The following is a 22640-nucleotide window of genomic DNA, read 5'->3' as shown; positions in this document are numbered from 1 at the left end:
TCTTACAACAAAACTGACTCAAGAAGGCCTTAATGGTAATGTTGGTTTCAATATTATTGAGCTGTAGTTTGGTGGCCTGCTTTCTAATCCAATAGTTATTTTAAATATCTGTATATTTTCTCAATAATAATCAACTCCACTCACGATTATAAGCCTCGCAAAACAAATTTGAAGAGAACCATTCCATTCCAGTGGTGGATTCAAGGGGAGCATAGCTTCCCCCTCCCCATCTGTGAAAGTCCCTCCCTGGGCCCCTGTATTTTAAATTCCTGGATCAGCCACTACATCCAGTAATTGGCAAATATACCTGATGTTTATGTGGAAGAAATGTTTTTTAAATGATTGAAATGCTTTGTAAAATAAATAGCTATTTGACAGATGATACTAGCGTGGATAATAAGTGATGTTTAGCTAAGGTAATTACATGCTATAGCACTAGTCTGTTATGCTCAATTTAACACCATAAGCTCTTATGATGCTAGCTCGAGTCAATCCAGGCCAGTGAAACATGATAGTCTCCACTCGGATGTTCATCTGCCGGGCATCAGGACATGATAAAATTCAGATACAGTCCTTTCAGTCTCCCTGCCTGTCTCTATACTCATCAGGCTATATGATGTTCCAGCCAATCACAGACTCTGATTAAACACAGTATGATCTGTGTGAGAATCAATAGCAGTTGAGAGGAGTTATAATGATTTTTTTCTTGTTGATTGACTCAAAAGCTTTTGAATGTGTCAACTGATTGTATGAGGTTTACTGTAACAATCACATGTGTAGAAGGCACTCTATCTTACGTGGAAATCAAACAAATTGCCATTTTGTACTAATTATCTAAAAATATGTAAGTACATATGTGAATGTTTTATTATTTCACTGTATTTTTCTAAGCTGTAAATATTATATACTATATCTATAATTGTTATACTCAATTTTTGTACCAAATTTTATTTACAACATGCAAGTTAATAATATCGTCATCGTAATCATAATCTTTGTCGATCATCCTTATCATTGTCATCATCATCATCATTATCATCATTATTATTGTCATCATCATTTTTGTAATCATCGTCGTTGTCATCGTACTGTATATTATTTTTATCATCCTCATCGTCATTATCATCAACATTATTATCATCATCAATGATGACATCATCATCAATGATGGTCATCGTCAACATCATCAACATTATCATTATCATCATCATCATTATTATCATCATCATTAGTTATTTTAAAGAATTATATTTTGATAAAGTTAATTGAAACACATTCAAAATAATTTGCTATTGAATGAGATTGTTTAAATTATAATATATCAGTTATTAAAAAAAATCATTGAAATATCTGATTTCAAATAAAATATGCATAAGGACATTAATAATGTTATTTAATATATAGACAATTTATACTGTCAGTTTTGAGCATGAACCTGATAATTAAAATTTAATATCTGTAAATTTGTCAAAATTATTTTTGCCTATGTCTCATTTGAAGATTATAGTTTGTTTTTTAAAGATAGTCAGAGGAGAGCAGAATAAAAATAAAATTTTGTTTTCTTATTTAGCAAATGTTATTGCTAAAATCATCCAGACAAAGGAGAAAATGAAAATAAAATTTTATTGTTGAATGTAAACAGTGTAGTAATGGGATGGTTAAATATTCTTTAAATTTATGTTATTAGATAGATAACATCTTATTTTTGGAGATTTCAAGGCAGAGGCGGGCATAATAAAAATAAAAATTTCCATTTTTTTTGTGACAGCTGGTGTGCTATTTGGCCAAAAATAAAATTTTATTTTTATTTGAAATTATTATTATTGGTGGGCAGCCGATTTCCTAATCAAGGTATAAAAAAAAGTTGTGCCTTATCACACATTTACCTGATATGGGGGATTCAAGGGGAGCTTTCACCAGCTCGGCTTCTCTTCCACGCCCCCAAAATTGTTGAAAAAAATGGGAATAAAATAGCTATACAATTTTTGACCTGAGCCCCAGCCATGGTGGGGAGGAGGTGGTCTTGACTGCCAATTTGTAAGAGCCCCTCACTTTAAGGCCCCTTCTCTTTCAAATTCCTGAAATTTTTTTGCCTGACATGAACTTATACATAGATTATCATAGCAGTCATCATTCTCATGTTCCACATTCATGTTAATTTATTTTGTAATACGGTACTTCTAACTTAGCATATAGATAACACTGGCCTGACAAGGAAACTTACTGTAGCATATTGATAAATGTTTGATTATGGAGGTTTTTACATACAGAAGGAGGAGGTTTGACTCAGTAGAAACTGTTTGGATTTCCAACCTTGAGGTCAGGGTTTCAATCCTTCGCTGTGCATTTCATTTGTGTCTGTGAGCAAGGCACTCTGTCTACATTGCTTCAGTCTACCCAGATGTATCAATGGGTACAAGCAAATTGCTTGAGTAATAATAATAATAATAATTGTCGACTTACATAGCGCATATTGTAGACTAACCTCTATGCGCTTTACATTCTTACCCCTGGTCACTGGATCAAGCACATGGAACACAACATTCATGCCCCATAATGTTGCAGCTGTAATCAGCTCATGGTTGTGTTTGAACCTACCAGGTGCCCACTTGTACTCCAGGGTGGAGAGAGACAACCGTAGATAAAGTGCCTTGCCCAAGGACACAAGCGACTTGCACAGCGAGAGTTTCGAATTCCCCCGACCTCAAGGTTGGGAGTCCAAGCCACAACTGGTGCGCCAACCACTTTTACAACAAGTAACCAGCATCCAACCCAGGGAGAGCAGCACACTCTCATCTGCACTACCCTACTTGAAACAGGGGATAAGTTTCAACCCTATGGGCCCTAGAGGCTCGGCAAGGATTTACTAACTACATAGGAAAGGAGACATTGAGCAACTTATTTCTTTTGGTCTATCAGTATATAGCTTTTATGGTCATATTGTAATATATCACTTGCTATTATATTGAGTAATCAGTGTGGTCATGGTAACTTTCAAAGCCTTATTTGAATTTTCTAGAAAATTTGATGAAAAAGATGTTTTAATGGCTACAAAAACTATAAAAGGGGAAAAGATTATTACTGTGTGGTGATGTCATCAAGAGAAAGAAATGATTGCTTTAATATCAAATATGAATAATATAAATTCAAGTAATATATATATATAACTTATAAGATCAGATGAGTGTAACATTTTTTGTTTGAAAAAATAAAACGCACAGTGTAGTAAACTGAGTAGTGTTGGTCTGCTTCATAAAGTCTGACACGTCTGTGTCTGCATAATAAAATCTGCATGTGTTTACGACGGTGTGACATTAACAAGTTGGAAGATAGATGATGAAACAACAATTTATTTATACAGTCATCTTCAATGCTCATAGCTGAGCACAGAGTAACACTGTCAGTTTTATTGAATGTTAAAACTTAAGGTTCATGCGAGACTTTACCTTGTTTAGAGAAAAACCCACAGCCCCCCCTCCCCAAATATTAATGATTTTGAATAAAAATAAAATTTTATTTTTTGCAATTAGCGTACCCTCTACTACGTAAAGATGGAAATTTAAGAAACAAATTTAAGTTTTTTTTTTTATTACACCCGCCACTGCCTTGAAATCTCGAAATATAAAATATATTTCTTCCTAATTGTATAAATTTAAAGCATTTAAACCATCCCATTATTACACCATTTACATTCACCAATAAAATTTTAATTTTATTTTCTCCTCCGTCTGGAAGTTTTTGGCAAACTATTTGCCAAAATACAATTTTATTTTATTTTTTTTCCACACTCTGATGATCTTTAAAAAAATAAGTTTGTGAAACCAGGTATAAAAAAAGACTCGCCATCAGTTGAATATAGTTTCTCTCTGGAAACCAAGTATCATATTAAGATTTATGCATGTAATAAGCATGTAGTAAGTAAATATATCTTGAACCTGATTATTAAATATTGCCTTAACCTGATTATTAAATATTGCCTTAACCCCCAATACAAACTCCTGATCGCTGCTTCGAAGTAGAATATAGATGAAAAACTGTTGTATGCCCATATATAGTCATGATGTGCCTATATATGGTCATGATATGATGTCATCATGACCATATTTAGGCATGTCACTTGCTTTTGTTAAATAAAATTTGATAGCGTGAACAAGGCTTAAAGTCTAACTAAAATGTAATATTCTAGTTGCTTTTAAAATGTCATAAAACAATAAAGAATTATTAAGAAACATATCGATGACTTTCCTTTTATTTTTAGATAACGCGTTTTTCTGAAAAACTAGTTTTAAATCACCTATTTTTATGAATTCTGTATCGCTAAGCTCCACCTTCTGGATCTGACCCGCATTTGACCTTTACCGGATATGACATACACTCGGTACAACATAACACAAGATGTTTGCGGGATCGCAATTCTTAGCAACACAAACATAAGTAGTAGATTCAAGGGTTTATGATATTCTCAGTTCAGGCCTAGAGTAATCATACGCTGGAAATTCGGAGAGTAATTATTAAATAAACATTCAAAACATACTAGCAGCCCTCGAAATTAGCGTCGGCATCACGTTATGAACATAATGTAAAAGCGAGAATGCGAGTAGGCCAAGCTAGCTAGGCCCTATTCTCTGTATCCACCCTATACCATGGAGCCCGTACTCGCTACATGCAGCAAATGTGTTTGAATAAAACATTTAAACTATTTGTTTTGACTTTATTTATGATGATTAAATATCTTACACAAAATACACGCATATTATTACTGTATATGCTATTTTTATGACCGACAAGGTTGTTTACTTTTTGCTAGAATATGTCGTATGGTGGATCATGCTCTCTACGTTGTTTTTCTGGATGTTCTTCGCTTGATCTTTATCCGACAATGAAATACATGGTTAAGCCTAGATGCTGTTTTGATTTTCGTGATAATGCTAGTTTTAGGAGGGAATTGCTGCATGTTTTTGACATAGGCTGCATGCACAGTACAACGTCGTCTTCAAGTGTCGGTCATTCAAAAATGACATAAGTTGAGTGAAAAAGTACAAATATTTCTAGCTCATCTCTTACATTTGAAAAGTTAACAGTGATTTAATAATTGTTTAATGATTGAAATACATACTACTAAAACAGTAAAATTATACATAAACACAAAAGTCAGTCCTGCTTTGTGGCCCGCTTCGTGGTTCAGTTTTGAGTCCTAAATAAGATGCGAACCAATTCGGGGACTCCGATTCGATCGTGTGTTCTCCAGTACCAATTTTGAGGCCTGTATTAAAGTGAGTATCACAGATTTTGTATATCAACTTAATAACAACCAAAATAAAAAAATTTAGCTTTTTATTGTATTCGACAACTTGAAAAACAACCAGGCAATTTACAATGTGACATGATGATTTACTATCATCATCGAAGGCGTAGGCCGTGTACAATAATCAAATTTCAGCTTTGCACGTACATCGTAATGTAAAAATTTTGTAAAATATGCTTTAATATACAAACTATAAGCTAATTTGGACGTAAACAATGTATATTATTATTAATAATATTAACCATTGTATGCTGACGAGTGTTCGTGCTGTTACTCTGCTTAGGCCTAGTCCGTCGGGCCTGAGCAGGACAGTATTTAGTATAGTGCTCAAAATTTGTTAGTGTTGCCCAATCGATTTGTTTTTATAACTATGCCTGGTCTTCAATTCTTTGTTTTCCAAATTCGCTTACTAGTGGCTCAAATTGATAAAGCTGCTCCATTTCTTTGCTTCCTTTTTTAGATCAGTACTTCACAACTGAACCTCTTTCATTTGTCGCGCTATACAATGTTTGTATTCCATAAACAGGATGGCTGTGATTGTTATACCGAGTCTACGTCATCAGCTCTACTCACACTTCAGTGAACATCTCCAGTGGGCGGGGCTTATACTAATATTTTAAACCGTCATTTTTAATATTTATAAATCAAAAATTAAATATTTTAGTACCACTCATTTGTTAAACATGTAATACTTCAATAATCAGCAACTTAGAAAGCATAATTTTAATTGGACTTTAAGGTATACCGATTTAAACTGAACCTTTGAACTCAATAATCCCTTGAGAAGCTTGTATTAAATAGCAGAAAAAAGTAATTCCAAGCTAACCAGGTTTTTGTCACTTTTCATAACATTATAGTAATACCTCCATGGTTTGATCACGAATAGTGTTTTTAGGAGATCAGTTTTATGACCAACTTATTAGTCAAAATACCTATTAGCATGCCAGTCATGTGACCAGAGAGTAAGTAAAAGGATAGAAATGGAAATGTTTTTTGTTTTCCCATTTAATATTATGAATTGTATTTAGAGGTAATAGAAATACAAGTGTGGAGTTTATTAGCACTGACCAGGGAAATTATTAATATATAATACTCAGAGACAATGACTACCAGCTATAGATGTGTGGCCACATATCTCTAGCTGTAACCACTGAAAAAGGTTGTATATGTTTCTAGTTTATATTTAATTAGTGTTATTTAATACACAGAATACTATTTGGACAATCTGAAGGCGTAATCACTATGTTAACAGGTGTAACTGTGTTCAATTCCAAGTCATGAAAAACGACGAAGTTTTTCAGGACAATCTACTATATATTATAATTCCCTAATAATAAGTCCATTAACTTCTTTTCAAACTTCACAAATAATTATAAACTAAATATCAGAATAATAATGAGATTTGTATAGCACATATTCCAAAGGCTTAAAAAATATCATTACTTGTATATCCGATTTTGTTTTTCAAAATAAGTATGTTCAATCATAGTGTATTATATACCTGTATTAATGGATATTATATATTTATTATTCCTGATTACCTTATATATTGATTAGGTTTTAAAATGCTTTTTTTTGTTTGGAATGAGCCAAATTATCCTTAGTTAAAAAAAAAAAGAAATATAGAAAACTTCATGGTGAGTGCATTAACTGCCAATATAAAAATGTATAATATCCAAACAAATAAAAATTGTTATTTTAAAATTTTGAATAAAAGGAAAGGAATGATAACAGTTTCATGCTAATACTACAAAAATATTTACCGTATTTATTCGAATAAACCCCCTGATTTGAATAAACGCTCCTTCGAATAATTACCCCCTTCAGAGCCTCATTTAGAATAAACGCCTATCTTGAATAAACGCCTGAGAGTGTTTACATTTTCCTTGAGTAAACACCCTCTCCCCCCCTCAAGTGACTGTAAACACAAGTAATGGAAGCAACATCATTCTCAAAACATAATAATGTTCTCTACTTTAGTAGAATTACATCTTTTTCTGACCTTGGAATCAATAATATGATCACACAATAAAAAATTTTGACATTAATATGTTGTAGTTCCAAATACATTTCCAATGAAATTAAGGGGTGTTTATTTGAGTATGTACGCATCCATTTTACACCAACAATAATTAACGCCTCCCTCAAATAAACGCCTCCCATGAATAAACGCCGCTTCAAAAATCCTTAACAATAAACGCCCTAGAGCGTTTATTTGAATAAATAGTTTATTTGTAAATACCAATTTATGGTTCCATGGGAAGAATTATTGAATGAAGAATTATTTCAATTTTCATTTGAAAGTTTATGGGCTCCACACAGCCAGTAAGTATCAATGAAACTTGTTTACAGAGCATTCATTTATTTTTTACATTCTGTAATTGGCAAATTATTCATGAATGAATGAGAATGAAATTTTACCCATGCATAAGGCCCCAGCTTGCACTGTTTATGGGCTGTAAAATGGTTAATGTTCTGTTTCAGCCATCGGTTGTGTCACTGCTAGTACAGTGCGTTAGCCGAGTGGTTAAGACACCAGGCTAGTTATCTGGAGGTCCTGGGTTCGTTACCTACCCAAATCACTTGGGAGTTTTTATTTTCGCAAGCATTTGGGAACATACTAAGCATTCAGTACTATAACACGTCAGGGTGAACATTGATTGGTCATAGGAACCCCCTCCCCCTATTAATCCTTGTTACTAACCTGAGTGTCCATGAGGTTTTACATTGAAGTTGTTTTAGTTGTGAACAAATATTTTATTTTGAAATTTGCTAGATTTGAACTTAGGATTTTGGGATTAGAAGGCAGATACCTGTCTCTTATACACATCTAGATGTGTATAAGAGACAGGCCTATAGCTTTATTTGATTTTTGCATTGGCAGCCATGCCATTTTTTGCCCCACTTTTAATCATGTTCACATTAGTTAGGACTTAATAAAATATAGGCTCCCAGTAAGATCGTATGTCTGCTGCCCATTATTGTACATTGCTTAAATTTTAAATAGTACTATCATGATCTATCAGGCTTTTTTATCATACAAGGCATTCGTATCAACCCTGTGCTGCGTCTCTATGATGCATGCTTGAGTTTTAAATGCAAGTTTGTTGAGATTTCAAACTCCATTCGTTTTCAAATAGGGCGCCCCCTGCCTTGTGGTAGTAGTACCCATCTTGCACCGCCATCGGATTTACTAGCTCTTATAGGGTTAACTGCCAGACGATAACATACCGTAGTGTCTATGCCCCTGAGGAAAATAAAATAAATATAAATGTTTCCCTCTTTCAGATCTAGTGATTTATTTTTCTACAGTAGTTTTGTCTGGGCTTCACATTATTTATTCACACAACATTCAAAATACTATTTGATGAAAGCTCTGGAAGGTGTGTTACAATACTGTAATAAGAACAACTACACCAAAACTACATTCCTCTCTATATCCTCCTCCTAGGCAGTTAATGGTACTTGAGATTTCAAAATGAAATAATCTGTTACTTTGAAAGTACCATTGAGTATACTATACTGGGTTGGGTTCTTAAGGAAATTGAGTGATCATATCTGACTTTGACATTAGGATGAACTGGGAGTTGTAATATTCTGTATTGTACTATATTTTTTATTACATACAGTAATTTTATTTAAGTATAAAAATGCCCTACTCTATATAACATTAATTTAGCATGTAATAAATGAATTTATTACATGAGTATAGTTATTACTATTATTATTTTATAAGATATATGTACCGCACATATCCAATTACAGAAGAACTGCTCAAAGCGCTTTCTTCCCTGGTCATTGGAAACAGAATCAATTACACACAGTGCAGCCTCCTCCACACTCTCGGGAGTTCCTAGTTATGCGTGTAATTAGCACTACTAATTTCATTCCGAATCATTCACCTCCTACCAGGTATCCATTTATACTCCTGGGCCCGAAGTGAGATAAGTGCAGATAAAGTGTCTTGCCCAAGGACACAAGCAGTGTGCCAGGCATCAGTCTCAAGCCCCCAACTTTCCGATTGAAAGCCCAGCGCCTTACACACTGTGCTACACACTCAATGCATAAACTATACTCGGTGGTATAGAAAGTGAGTTTATTAATAAGTGTGGCTATAAACAGTAGTGGTGGTATCAGCATTTGTTTAAGAGGTGGTCCATCGTTCCCCTAAACATGGGCCACTCCCACCTCAGACCCAGTGTGGTTGGGCCTGAGATTAAAAACCAACATTTTGTTGTTATTGTTGGGCACCTGCTGTGTTTTGTTTGTCATTAATCTGATTGATTAATAATGTACCAGGTGGTTATATTACTATTCACATAAAGGTACAGTATGTGCATTGGTGACATTGGTAGGTGTACAGTATGGTACTGGTACTGCAATATAATGTGAGTATCATTACAGGTTGATTGCTGCCAATATTAGCAATTCTTAAAACTTCTTAAAATATGTGTCTAGAAAATTGCAAGATTTATAAGCAGATACTCAATATATCTAACTGTGTTTTATTGAGAAAAAAAAGGCCTGACATCATACTGTATCTCTATTTTATTAATTATTAGTGGCATATCGAAGTCAATTATTATATGTAAATTAATACTGAAACTTACTTACTAGGTCGGCCACAGCCGAGCCTTAGCATGGACACTCCATTCATCACAGTGTCCTGCCAGTGTCATTCTCCTGTACGCTATCTTGTCCCCAACCTTTGGTAGGGTGCCATACAGTAGGTTTTTTTGTACTGAAAACAATATTTACTGTATATACAATATTAACTGTATATATAATAAATGAAGTTATTGAATGAGTATTTTCAATAATAAGCATCACCTGCTTCACACATAGTAGTATTACATTTCTAGATATTCTATTCATTATGTTGATTTTTTCTTTTGTATATATTTTATTGAATTTTTGTTGTATATATGTTTTTATATATGTATCTGGTAAAACTTGCATTCAAAGTTATTACTACGTATTATAGTATGTCATGGAAGTAGTGGCATATTTAGGAGTCTTGAAATGGGGGAACTGATGGGGAGGGAAAGGTCCTGTCTCTTATACACATCTAGATGTGTAGGGGGGTGGCGATGATTAGGTGAGAAGTGCTACCTCCCGAAATAACAGAATTTTAGATGATTTTTAATCACTTAAGCATGGTTTTTTGAGGAGAGACTAGGGAGGGGTGCAAGTATTTTTTTATGGGGGGAGGGATTAAAATTCTAATTAAAGAATGTCGGGCCCATAACCATGGAGACGGAATTTTATATACCAAATCACTTCTTCTCTTTACATAAAAAATCATATAAGTGATAATGAAATTCACCATTTACATGATAAAATGCGCAGGTACCAAAAGGATTCACACCCTGACACAACAGAAACTTTTTTCTGCCTGTCAGAGGAAGCCCCTCCCCTAGTAATCCTTGTCACTCACTAGCCACCAAGTGCAAGCTCGGAGGTCGAGTGGTTAAGACACCAGGCTAGTTATCTGGAGGTCGTGGGTTTGATTCCCACCAGAATCACTTGCAAGTTGTTTTTCGCAAGCATTTGGGAACATACTAAGCATTCAGTACTATAACACGTCAGGGTGAACATTGATTGGTCATAGGAACCCCCTCCCCCTATTAATCCTTGTTACTAACCTGAGTGTCCATGAGGTTTTACATTGAAGTTGTTTTAGTTGTGAACAAATATTTTATTTTGAAATTTGCTAGATTTGAACTTAGGATTTTGGGATTAGAAGGCAGATACCATGTAACTTTACCACAAAACTATAGCTCCAATCTACTGTAACCTGTTTTGGACTAGCTCACCAAAACCGTTGAACCAGTGAACTAAAATTGATTATTTACTATTAAAATATTATATTATATAGCATTTGAGGCCATGACCTTATATGGAGGCTGCATTAAAAATAATTATTGAATTTTAATTGTGAATTATTGATTTTTATTCCTTGAGAAAAGGTTAAAATTTAAATACAGCAGATTTATGAGGTTAATTTTTCTATTAGAGTTGGTATATACATGTAGTATACATTGATTGTACAATATTATAGTTTGATTTAATTCCAATGGTGTTTTGTCTCAGGAGAAATATGGCCCTACCTTTTTGGTATTTGGGAATGTGAGCATTCTGTACTGTAACACGTCAGGTAAGGCAAACATCGATTTGTATTATTTCCCCTGATGTAAGACAACATTGGAATAGCATTGCAGTACCCGCTGCTACTTGGGGATTGGATTCATTACGAGTTTAGTGGTAAAGTAGTTAAGACACCAGGCTAGTTATCTGGAGGTCCTGGGTTCGTTACCTACCCAAATCACTTGGGAGTTTTTATTTTCGCAAGCATTTGGGAACATACTAAGCATTCAGTACTAAACAGATCAGGTAGGGCAAACATTATTCATAGTTTAAATTTAAAATATTCCATCAGTTTTGTGATGAAATCATATTTTACTATCATTTAGACATGAATATTACTATGGACATATAGTAATCTACATCATAGATATTGAATTATTACTTTAAATGCATATTATATATTAATTGATATACTAGTATGTTATTCTTTGGAATATAATGCATTTTTTGTTTTACATTTCTTGAGAATATTATTAATTTATTATTATTTGCATATCTTATGAATTTATAATTTAGATATTGACACTTGCTCCAAGAGATGGAATATTTTAATTTGACAATGCTCAGTAGTAACTGAGCTTTTTCACATTACCATTTTTATTGTATGTTTGATGTCAACTTTGATGTATAAAGATATAGATCTCTGCCATTAGATATGCAAATATTTGAATAAATTAACATGCTTAAATTTAAGTGACAATAATGGACCATCAATAGTCATGCTAATTCCAGGTACGCATTATAATATTGATAAGTGAGCATTCATCCACGGAACTTAAAATTACTACTTTGACACGATAGTTTACAGCGCGCCTAACTGCTATTTCTCTCACTCCATATGCTGCGATACATTGGAGGTCACACAAAGGAAGTTGATTTTATTAATGCTAATATCTAGGCTCGTTTAACACATGTTTCCTACCGTGTATGGTCTCATGTACACACTCTGCATCAGTTGGATATATATAGAACAATACAGAGACAGTTTTTAGTATCTTTGCTTTAGATTCAGGTAAGCTTCTCTCAGGTATTATTAATCACCATGGTGATTGATTTGATTACATTATTCAATGTGTTTTTGATTACTCATCAATATTTTATGTTGATAGTTTGAACTCTAATTTCTCATAGTCATCTAACAGTTAATATATTGTATACTATTATATAAAATATGTACAGTAATATAAACATTAATAATATAATATATTTACTATATTTTGTATTATTTTTCAGACTCTGTTTTTCCTTTGTTTTATTTTTGTAATTTTGATTATCATTACAATCATATATGACTGCTTTGTGCTGGTAATATAAATTAAAGAACAATTGTAAATGATACATTAAAATTAATTTCAGTTAAAAAAAATCAATTTAATTTATAGTATGTATAATAATGTAGAATATAATAGCATTGAGGATGCTCTGAACTTGAAATGAGCTTTTCATGTTGTTATAGTTTAACCTTATGTAAGATATATTGCCTCTGTCTTAAGTCCTACACAATGTCCGTCACTGTCTACTTATCAATCGATGGCAGTTTGAGAAAATCTATCGTGTACCTTGCGGCGTTGCCCCTGTGGACAGGGGAAGATCCAGAATTTTTTAAATGAAGGGGCACAAATTTTATAGGCCTAGATGTAGTGTAATTATACAGATAAATAAGTATCATCTAATGATGTAGTTTGTGTTCAGTAATATGTTGACGGCCAGACCCTTCCTTAGGTTCCTTCCCATGTGCCAAAACAAGTTTACATACGAACATACTTTTTTGAAATTTTATCTAGTTATATGTCGTCAAAATGTTGTGTCTAATAGATTGGTGGTAAAATATTAGGAGACGAGTAAACTTGTCACCAGCACAGGACAGCACTTTTTATTGCCTCCGCCAAGTGCGAGTTTTCTCCTCCACTTTTTGCATGGATTGGTATATGCTCAGAGGGCGCCCCACTCGTGTATCGAATGTACTCAGGGCAACATAACACAGGAAACAGACGTATGTTCTTTGTACGTTATCCTCCAGGTGTATCTTCCCTGAACTACCAGCCATTAAGTCTGTGGTTCTACAATGTATAACAAAGAAGTAATAAATGCTAGAATGTTACCCCGATTTTGACGAGTATAGTCCTCTCTAGCGCCCTCAGCAACACCCTGCGGGACGAGTATACTCATCTGTGGCAGCGAATGTGTTAAGAAATATTGTGAAATTTAGTATTTATATGCCATTTTGTATTTTTTTCTGTTAAAAAATATAAGACGGCAGTGGCAAAACTGGGGGAACATGCTCTCGTTCCCACCCCCAAATCCACCCCTGGTGGAATTGTGTTGGCTTACAGAGTACACGCCCAGATTTAGATTGTGTGTGGTTGCTTTTTCTTTTAAATTTTTTTTTTTAGTTGTATTGTCATATATATTGGTAGTTGAATTTTGTTGATTTAAAAAAAAATGCAACTGAGTGTTTTAAAGAAAGATCTTATTTAACTCTTATTAGAAATCAGGAAGGGGAAGAACAGATAAGATTTGTTTAGATGATATTAAACATTACTGAGGTATAAGAATATGATAAAATAAACAGATTGGATGTGATCCATAAGAAATGACAACATACAAGAACCTACCTTTGATTCATATGGCACTTTTTAATAAATAAAATAAGAAATATTTATTAAACTCAAAAGAAAGTGAAATTTTTGTTAAAGACTGCTGTAACTCCTTGCTCAAAATTAAGATTCATGAATTATGCTTATTGTGTTTGATGTTGTAAGATGATGCGTTTGGCCAGGTATTATTCAGTAGGCTATATTTCATGACGTCAAACTCCATCTACATTTCATTGATCATTTTGTGATAATATTCTGATATTACAGGTATGTCCTGATGTTTGCAATATAGTTCATTATATAACATGCTTTTACCTGGAAATATATTTATAAAATGTTTATCAATGCATTGTAATAATTGCATTTCCTTTCTTGATAACATTGCAAAAAAAAAAAAAATTAAAATTTTAAAAATATCATCAAAGCCTAGCTATTACTGTATATTTTGCGCTCTACGATACGAGAGATTATTGTACACGCTACTTTAAAAACCTATATATTATTATTATTATTATTATTATTATTATTATTATTATTATTATATTGTATTTTCTTATGTTTTATTTTGCAAAAAGTCCCCTAGAGTGTAATGCCTGATGCCCCCGACCTTTTGTTGTAGAGCACTTTTTTGCACTGCCTGGATACATGCTTCTCAATACGTATTTTTTGAAATTGCATTGAAAATCAATATATTCTAATTTTAAGGAGTTATTGTAAAATTGATGCTTAGGAATGTATAATTTGCTATGTTATTAATGGCTTGGCATTATAATAACATAAACACATGATATTAATGAACCATCAGAGACAAAGCCATTACATTAGGCCAAATAAATAAAAAAGTAGTTTCTCATCCTAAAAATAAAATAAGGGCACTTTTTTTTTCACTCCAAATCCAAGATGGCCGATGGGAAACAGCTACTACTTTCTCACTTTTACCAAGTAGACACATTGAAAGCAAATAAAAAAAGCACAAGACATGATTCATACCATATGTGTCCCAACCACGAACGAACGCGAGAGGAATTTTACTGATGTGAGTTAGCCAGATTTGCATATATAGGAAATTAAAAAAAAAAAATGGTGAGGCTGAGAAAGTGGATGCGCGAGGGGATGAGATACTATTATTTTTTTTTTTGGCCTTATTCATTAGGTATCAAGGAGCAATCAATGCCCTGAAACTGAGATAATTTGGTTAATGATATGGTAAAAATTGGTGGTAAAAATTATGGTGAAATTGAAACAAAACCTGAATTATTTCTTGATGTACTTCATGGATAGTACATTGATAAGCTAACGTGGACATTTCCTTCAGCATAATTATCTTTGAAAATGAATGGAATCATCTATCCTACCACAGTATAATGCGATACGCATTATATAATCTTCTTCATTAGTCTTTTGATGTTCGATCCCAAAGGAGTGCTTATCTATTGGTTAAATGCCAAGTATAATGTTATTGAATAAAAAATAAAGCGAAAAAATACGTAATTTCTGGATTTCTGGAAGATGTTCAGACCCTTCTTTAAGAGTGGTAACACCAGAGAGGGCATGAGACTTAATCTGCCATCAGATAGTCCAAAAAAATAAATAAGTTGTCTCTTATGCCTGGTTTCCATAACATTGCTACATGCTATCGCTGATTTCTTTCGGCAACACTCATTAGTCCGTCGACTCGAGGAGTCTTTTTGATTGCGTTAAGAACAACTACAGTACGTAGTTTAACTCACTACAGCGACAATGATTGATATGTTTTGTTGCCAAGTGACGTGAACCATTCACTCCTAGACTTCTTTTATTAAATCGATGCATTAATATATTGAATCGTGCACATCGTATATGACCTTGACCTCTTTATGACCCCTGATGCATCCCCAGTAACAGTTTTGCGTCATTGTTGACTTTTTAGTGCCGTAATGTCTTTCATAGTAGGAGAGCCACACTTCATTATTTTCAGAGCCCATAATGCTGTTATGCCACTATCACATGACAAACCATTACATTATTTTATCATTTTAAATACAAACCTAGAGACAGCTAAAGTAGTTATTACTTTGGTCATGTGATTGAAGGAAACAGACACATATCTTCCAATTTGATAACTTTAAGTTTTGCTAATGGGCCACTGGGATAGCATGACTATATCAAGATTTTTACAAATTCTGAGGACAGAATATATCGATTATCATCAGTGGCTAAGCCCTCCATCTGACTGGTAAAACCTCCCACCGGCCAGAGCTCGTCGGGCAGTCAGACCAAAAATAAAATAAAATAGGCATGAAATAAAATTCATGTTTATTGATTTGACTTTGAGAGTATAGTAATAATTGTATTTTAACAACTTTACACTTAAAAAGTGTTTTCCAAGTCTGGGAATGCCATTTCCAGCCACCCAGAGGTCCCTATTTGAAAAAAAAATTCTCATTAGGGACAAGCTTGGTCAGAAGGCCCTCGGATAGCAATGTGAGCCAAAGTTAACCTTATCTCACTCAGCCCTCCTCCCCAGTCGGACAACTACTCAGCCCTCCTCCCCAGTCGGACACTTTGCCCCCCCCCCCAGAAAATATTATAAAGCCGCCACTGACTACCATCATCAATTTAAATTAAAGATTGACATAGTAAGTGATCAAGGCAACTCAATTATTATAACTAAAATCCAGTTAATTAGTCATTCTACTGTATCATATAACTAATCTTTGAATCATAATCAATCAATGTCAATCATAATAATCTATTAAAAGAGATAGTGTAGTTTATGAATGCTTGTCTTAATTAAATAAACATTCAGTTATAAAAGCAACTCACCAAAGTTTTTATGTGTTATGTGTTTTACTTGGTATTTGTATAGTCCCTATTCCGTAAGGTTACAAAGCACTTTGTTTTCCCTTGTCATGCTTGTGTTGCTGCCATATTGGCGCAGTAGTAGGAAACCCCACCAGGTAGCCATTTATACTCCTGGGTGGAGAGAAGCAATGCAGATAAAGTGCTTTGCTGAAAGACACAAGCGAAGCGCCTAGGGAGGGATTGAAACCCAGACCTCGAGGTTGGGAAACCAAACTGTTCCTGCTGTGCCAAGCTGCTTCCACATAGACTTTTCTAATAATATTTCGCATCACTACAGATTCAATGATTGGATAAGCAGGCTAGATTACTAAGAACATCTTTACTTACTACAGTATTGGGCTAATATCCTATTTCTGTAGCACCAGCTGCTACATACTGTAGTTAATTAATTATTGTAGAGCGATACAGACTTGATTTATTGTGTGTTCCATTCAACAATTAGTTATTGCACTGCTTGGATATGCATTTAAACAATTTAAAAGAAAATAAATTGTTAATGAAGTGTTTACCAGTCTGAAGGTTTATCTTCAACCAAAAGTACTCAGTCTCCCATCATAATAGTAATTATTAACTATTAATATTTATTTATATTCTTTCTTTATATGTAGGTACTTTCAGTACAGTTACAAGAAACATATTTACAATCATGTTATATAAAATGAATCAATAATAAGAAAAATAATAAAGAGAAAAGTCATTGATGTAAAATATTTAAAATTATTTTGGATTTAAAAATATTGACAATAATAATTATGGATACAGTATAATTATATAAATAACACTGTTTATTAATTATGATAATACTATCAAATTATTAGAACCATTTAACCATTTAATTATTATCCATACTCATCGAATTCATATTTTTGCAAACACATTTAATTGATTGATTAATGGAGAGATGACAGGAAAAGGGACATTGGGATGATAAGTGGAAAGGATATTGAGACTAATTGATGTTAGATGATAGATAATAGTAATATCTTGATTAAAATCATCTAAGAAAAGAGGCTGACAAATTATTGTATGATGGATGGGATGAGATCAGATGTGCAGGTTGAAGGTTAGTTTATTTAGCAGGATTTCCAGTATGTTCACCAAAGTAGAGAGCTGTAGGGTCATAAACCACACCCATACGAGGCATCTAAATAATAACTGAATAAAAATAGAAAGTAGTCAAGATGTATTCCATTTGCTGTAAGCCAGCATTAACAACTAGCTTCCCATTGAAATACAATAGAAATACTGTACTCAGTTTAATGTCACTGTTGCTTTTCTCCTCTTAATAGAATAACAAGTTATACTTTTGAGGAAATTGCATTCCATTTACATGTTTGTTTAGGTTGTTCCATCTTGCAAACGGCTAAAGGCGGGTACTTACTGCAGCCGACAGTCGGCTAATGCAGTTCTATTAAGAACACAACGCCATGGCGTGTGCTCAAGGGATCGTTTTTAATGACGATCCCTTCAGACACTTACTGACAATCGGTGTCCTATAGGATCCTGTAAAAAAAAAAAATCATATAGGATCCTATAGGACAAAATTTATGGGTTTTTTTTTTGACGGATCTTATAAGACAAAATCGTATAGGATCCTCTGGGACAAAATCTTACAGGATCCTTTGGGATTTGTTTTATGGGATTTGGTTTACAGGATCTGTTGAAAAACCTATAAGATTTTGTCCTATAGGATAATCTCATAGCAAATTAAAAAATTTAGAAATCCTATAGGACAAATCCTATACCCATGGGTATAAGCTGATCCCCTCCCCCATACACAGGGAATACACAGTTCATAAAAAATGGAATTGAAAGGCAAGCATCTCCACCACCAAACTGTAGTCCCAATTTATTTATTGCTTTGGCAGAATAAACTAAAATGGAGCACAGTTATAATACAGTTGTCAATATGCATCATATATTTCTTAAAATGATAGTGATAATTGTCGATAATATGTAAAGTAATCTTTATTGAAATTTGTAAACAAATTTAAGTTTAACAATCAAAATCAAAAGAAGTAGACAAACAGGAAAAATAAGCTCACAAAAAATCTTTAAAATTTTAAAAGGAAAAGTAGGTAAAATTTTTTAAAAATCTAAAAAAACTATATACAGTTAGGTAATTATTATATGTAAAATTGATAAGACATGAATTTAGAAAAAGGGATTAGGTAATTATTATATATACAATTGATATGACATGAATTTAGAAAAAGGGATTAGGTAATTATTATATATACAATTGATATGACATGAATATAGAAACAGGGATATAATATAGAATTTTCACAAATTCAGCCAAACAAATTTGGCCTTAATAATAACATACTACTACTATTATATTAGCAATCAAACTAATCTAAAAAATATTGTTATATCGATTTTATAAAAAGATATTTTTAACATGAAAACATATTTATGAAGAAAACTAATGAACTTAATGGATGTTTACTCCCAAGAGTGATTTATTATTACAGTATATAAAAAGACTAGCTAAAACCAATATTTATTCATTGTTTGATAAATGCTGTTTACAGACAATCTCCTATTAATGATGAGGATTTGTAACTTTTCATATATCAAGCATGGACCTATTAATATTAAGCATATGTTCACTGAAAATTGCCCTCCCAGTGGACATCTTGTTGTAGAAATCTCATAGCGTTTAATAAATGTCCAGGTTTATACAGTACTTTACATTAAGTACCACTAAAACCAATGTATCTGTTGTAAAGAGGCACATAGCAGGTATGTTACACATACCTGCAAGTTTATTATACCCTACAGAAACTGCAAATTCACATTGTAAATAATGTGGAACTAGATCACCAGGCCCTAGAGGAGATGCTGAAACATGCTGGAGGGAACACATCAATGCATGGATTTCGGTGGTATTGATGGAGGAAGAGAATTAGATTATGGGCTGTCAGGAAATACTGAAACTCAGTACATTTAGAGTTGAAATGTAAAATGCTTTTGTTTTTTTGTTTTTTTTAAATTTATTTTGTGACCAGCGGTGTAGCTGGAGTTACAAATATGAACTAGAATTAATGTATATCTCTTTCATTCAAATTAATCTCATTAAAATGCGACAGATTTTTGTTCAATTCTGTGTCGTTAACACAGTTCTATATTTAGTGGCAAAAAAGTTAATTGGATTTGATTTAATTGCTAATGTGAAGCTATTTAAAAACACATCAATATTTTAATTATTTAATCTTGTTTGTTCAATTTAGATGCCAAATAATAAGTAACAACTTAACATAATTATATACTTTAATGAGGTACTTACTAATACTGACTGAAATATATAGCTAGTGAGATGGAAAGTATATATAAATTATATATATATATATATATATATTATATAATATTTACATATGTATATATAAATATATATATATATATATATAATATATTTTAATGTATATTAAATGAAACGTGGAAATGCATATTTAATGAAAATGTGTATAAATAATGAACATTTTAGAATATGTAGCTGTAGGATTGTGATCCTAAGCATTAAGTCTATCGTACCTGGGAGCTGCTTTTTCTACAAGGCTGTTTTGCCATTATGTAATGAAAATTGAAATGATAGTTGAGAGAAAGAAAGATATTCTTAATGGATAGTTTGTTCACCTTCCAATCCTCTGTGATTTTTTTTCCCTTCAGGGCACAGTACAGTAAACAAACTCTATTCCCGAACATGATGCGGTTATACCATCGCAAATTAGCAGACTTAATAGCATTAAGAAAGTAAAATATATGTAATTACCTTATTTATTCCAATAAATGTGCTTTGAATAAACTTTCCCCTCGAATCAGGGGCAGATCCAGAATTTTCCAAACTGGGAGCATTATATTCAGAATAAAAAGTGAGTAGCGCTAATTTCAATATATGCATTGAAATTTTAAAATTTAGTGCCAAAATGCTCTCTTACTGGATCCTCCCCTGCCAGTACACCCCCCACCCCCTCGAGCCTCATTTGAAATTTATGACTAAAAAGCGGCCAAAATATCTTATCTTATATCTGTCTCTTATACACATCTAGATGTGTATAAGAGACAGTCCCAAATCACTGTAAACAAATCTAACAGAAACAACATCATTCTCAACACAATCTATTAATGTTGAACTCCAGCAACATCACATTTTTCTAACTTGGATGGGATTAATATTAAGTCTTATGATCAGGCAATAGCACATTTTGACGGTAATTATGTAGTTCCACATTTACCATGAAATTAAGGGGCGTTTATTTGAGTATATATGCATTTTACACCTACAAAAATAAATACTTCCCTCAAATCAAATAAATGCCTGCTTTAAGTAAATGTCCGTCAAAAGTCCTTGTCAAAAATAAATTCGGTATTCATAAAATGTCATTTAGAATTGATTTTGCAGTTGTTTCCTATAGTACAGTATATGATACAGGCATTGAAACTATATTATGTAGTGGCTCTTAGAGCTTATGGATTATATTACATATAGTATAATTTTTCTGTTTATCGTGATTGACGTAAATTAATTCAATCAGATTTGAATCAAACCCTATAGTAATTGGCATCCATTTCGCCATTTTAATAAATTCCTATTTTTAACTCTATTCACCGTAGGATTTTTATTGTCCATTTACCTTCGTTCATCTCTAATTAGCAGGTAATTAGCATATGATTATAAATCCACACCGTTGATTGGTCATTTAGGATGGTTCCTAAGACAACCGTAACATTCCTTCCCATTAATCCAAAGAAAAACATTAAAAATGAATTCTTCATGATAAACATTACACATTGGTTTCAGAGTTTTCAAATTAAATACTATGAAATGCAATAATTTCATAAAATTTGCAAAACATTGTAATAATTTATAATATAGAAATGATAATTTTCTGAGCACTAGGTGGATATTTTTTTGTTTTTTTTGTAGAAACTTTAGTCATGTGTGTAGTTTGAAAGAGCATAATGGAAACAATTTATAAAAACCTCTTAATTAAGGTAGTTATAATTAAAATGCATAATCTTCAACATTAACTAAAACAATTTTGCACTGGTATTTCCTGGTTATCTTTGTTTCTAACAATTAGAGGAATTATAAAATATGCTAATTCAGTTTGTTAGGTTTTATCGTGTGATTTCTCTGCCAAAGGATGTTATGTATCCACTACAATCTGTCTGCCCATTGGTGGATCTAGAAATTTGAAATATAGGGGGCCCAGGGAGATATTTTGAGAGATGGGACATTTAGACCACCATAGTTGGGATTGAGGTGCGGAATTTTATGACTATGCCGCCTATGCCTGGAAATGGCACTCTTAAGAATTTAAATGTAATTTTCTTTTTTTTTTCTTATCTTTGATTTGATTTTGAAAAATTTACAGGGGCCTGGGCCAGCTGTCCCCCCTTTGAATCTGCCTATGCTGTCTGTTAGCAAGATTACACAAAAACTAAAGAATGGATATAGAAGATGTTTAAATTTTGGGAAGAAATGGTCAAGGTCATGGAAATTCAATTTTTTTACCCCGAGCATAAAAGGAACTAATGGAATGGCCCATATGGCCTGTGTATTGTTCAGTATTCAGACTCAGGGCAGAGGTATGCACTCTATGGAGTCACAGTGACTGCTCTAGTTATTATAATCATACTTTGCTTTATGTTGAGATGGATATTAAACCATGAATATATAATTTATTCCTCCGTGGTTGAACTGAATTCTGCATTCTGGTGTTCTGTACTCTATGGCTATA

General features: G+C 32.9%; 1 protein-coding gene across 2 annotated transcripts in view; it reads left to right on the top strand.

Moving 5' to 3' along the window:
• The first annotated feature begins 724 nt into the window (after positions 1–724).
• LOC117109915 (GRAM domain-containing protein 2A-like) overlaps positions 725–22640 on the top strand; it is a 90835-nt gene continuing 68919 nt past the window's right edge. The window contains exon 1 of one of the 2 annotated variants that reach the window (XM_033252388.1): positions 725–844. The gene's annotated coding sequence lies outside the window, so the exon portion shown is untranslated. Of the gene's footprint in view, positions 845–12335; positions 12465–22640 lie in introns of those variants that run through there. The other variant, XM_033252398.1, reaches the window with a different exon arrangement.

Source organism: Anneissia japonica, unplaced genomic scaffold (assembly GCF_011630105.1).
Source record: "Anneissia japonica isolate Jap-2015-1 unplaced genomic scaffold, ASM1163010v1 scaffold1511_len2985839_cov193, whole genome shotgun sequence".
NCBI classification, from domain to species: Eukaryota; Metazoa; Echinodermata; class Crinoidea; order Comatulida; family Comatulidae; genus Anneissia; species Anneissia japonica.
The sequence above is the reverse complement of the archived record's forward strand: the minus strand, read 5'-3'. Positions and strand labels throughout refer to the sequence as shown.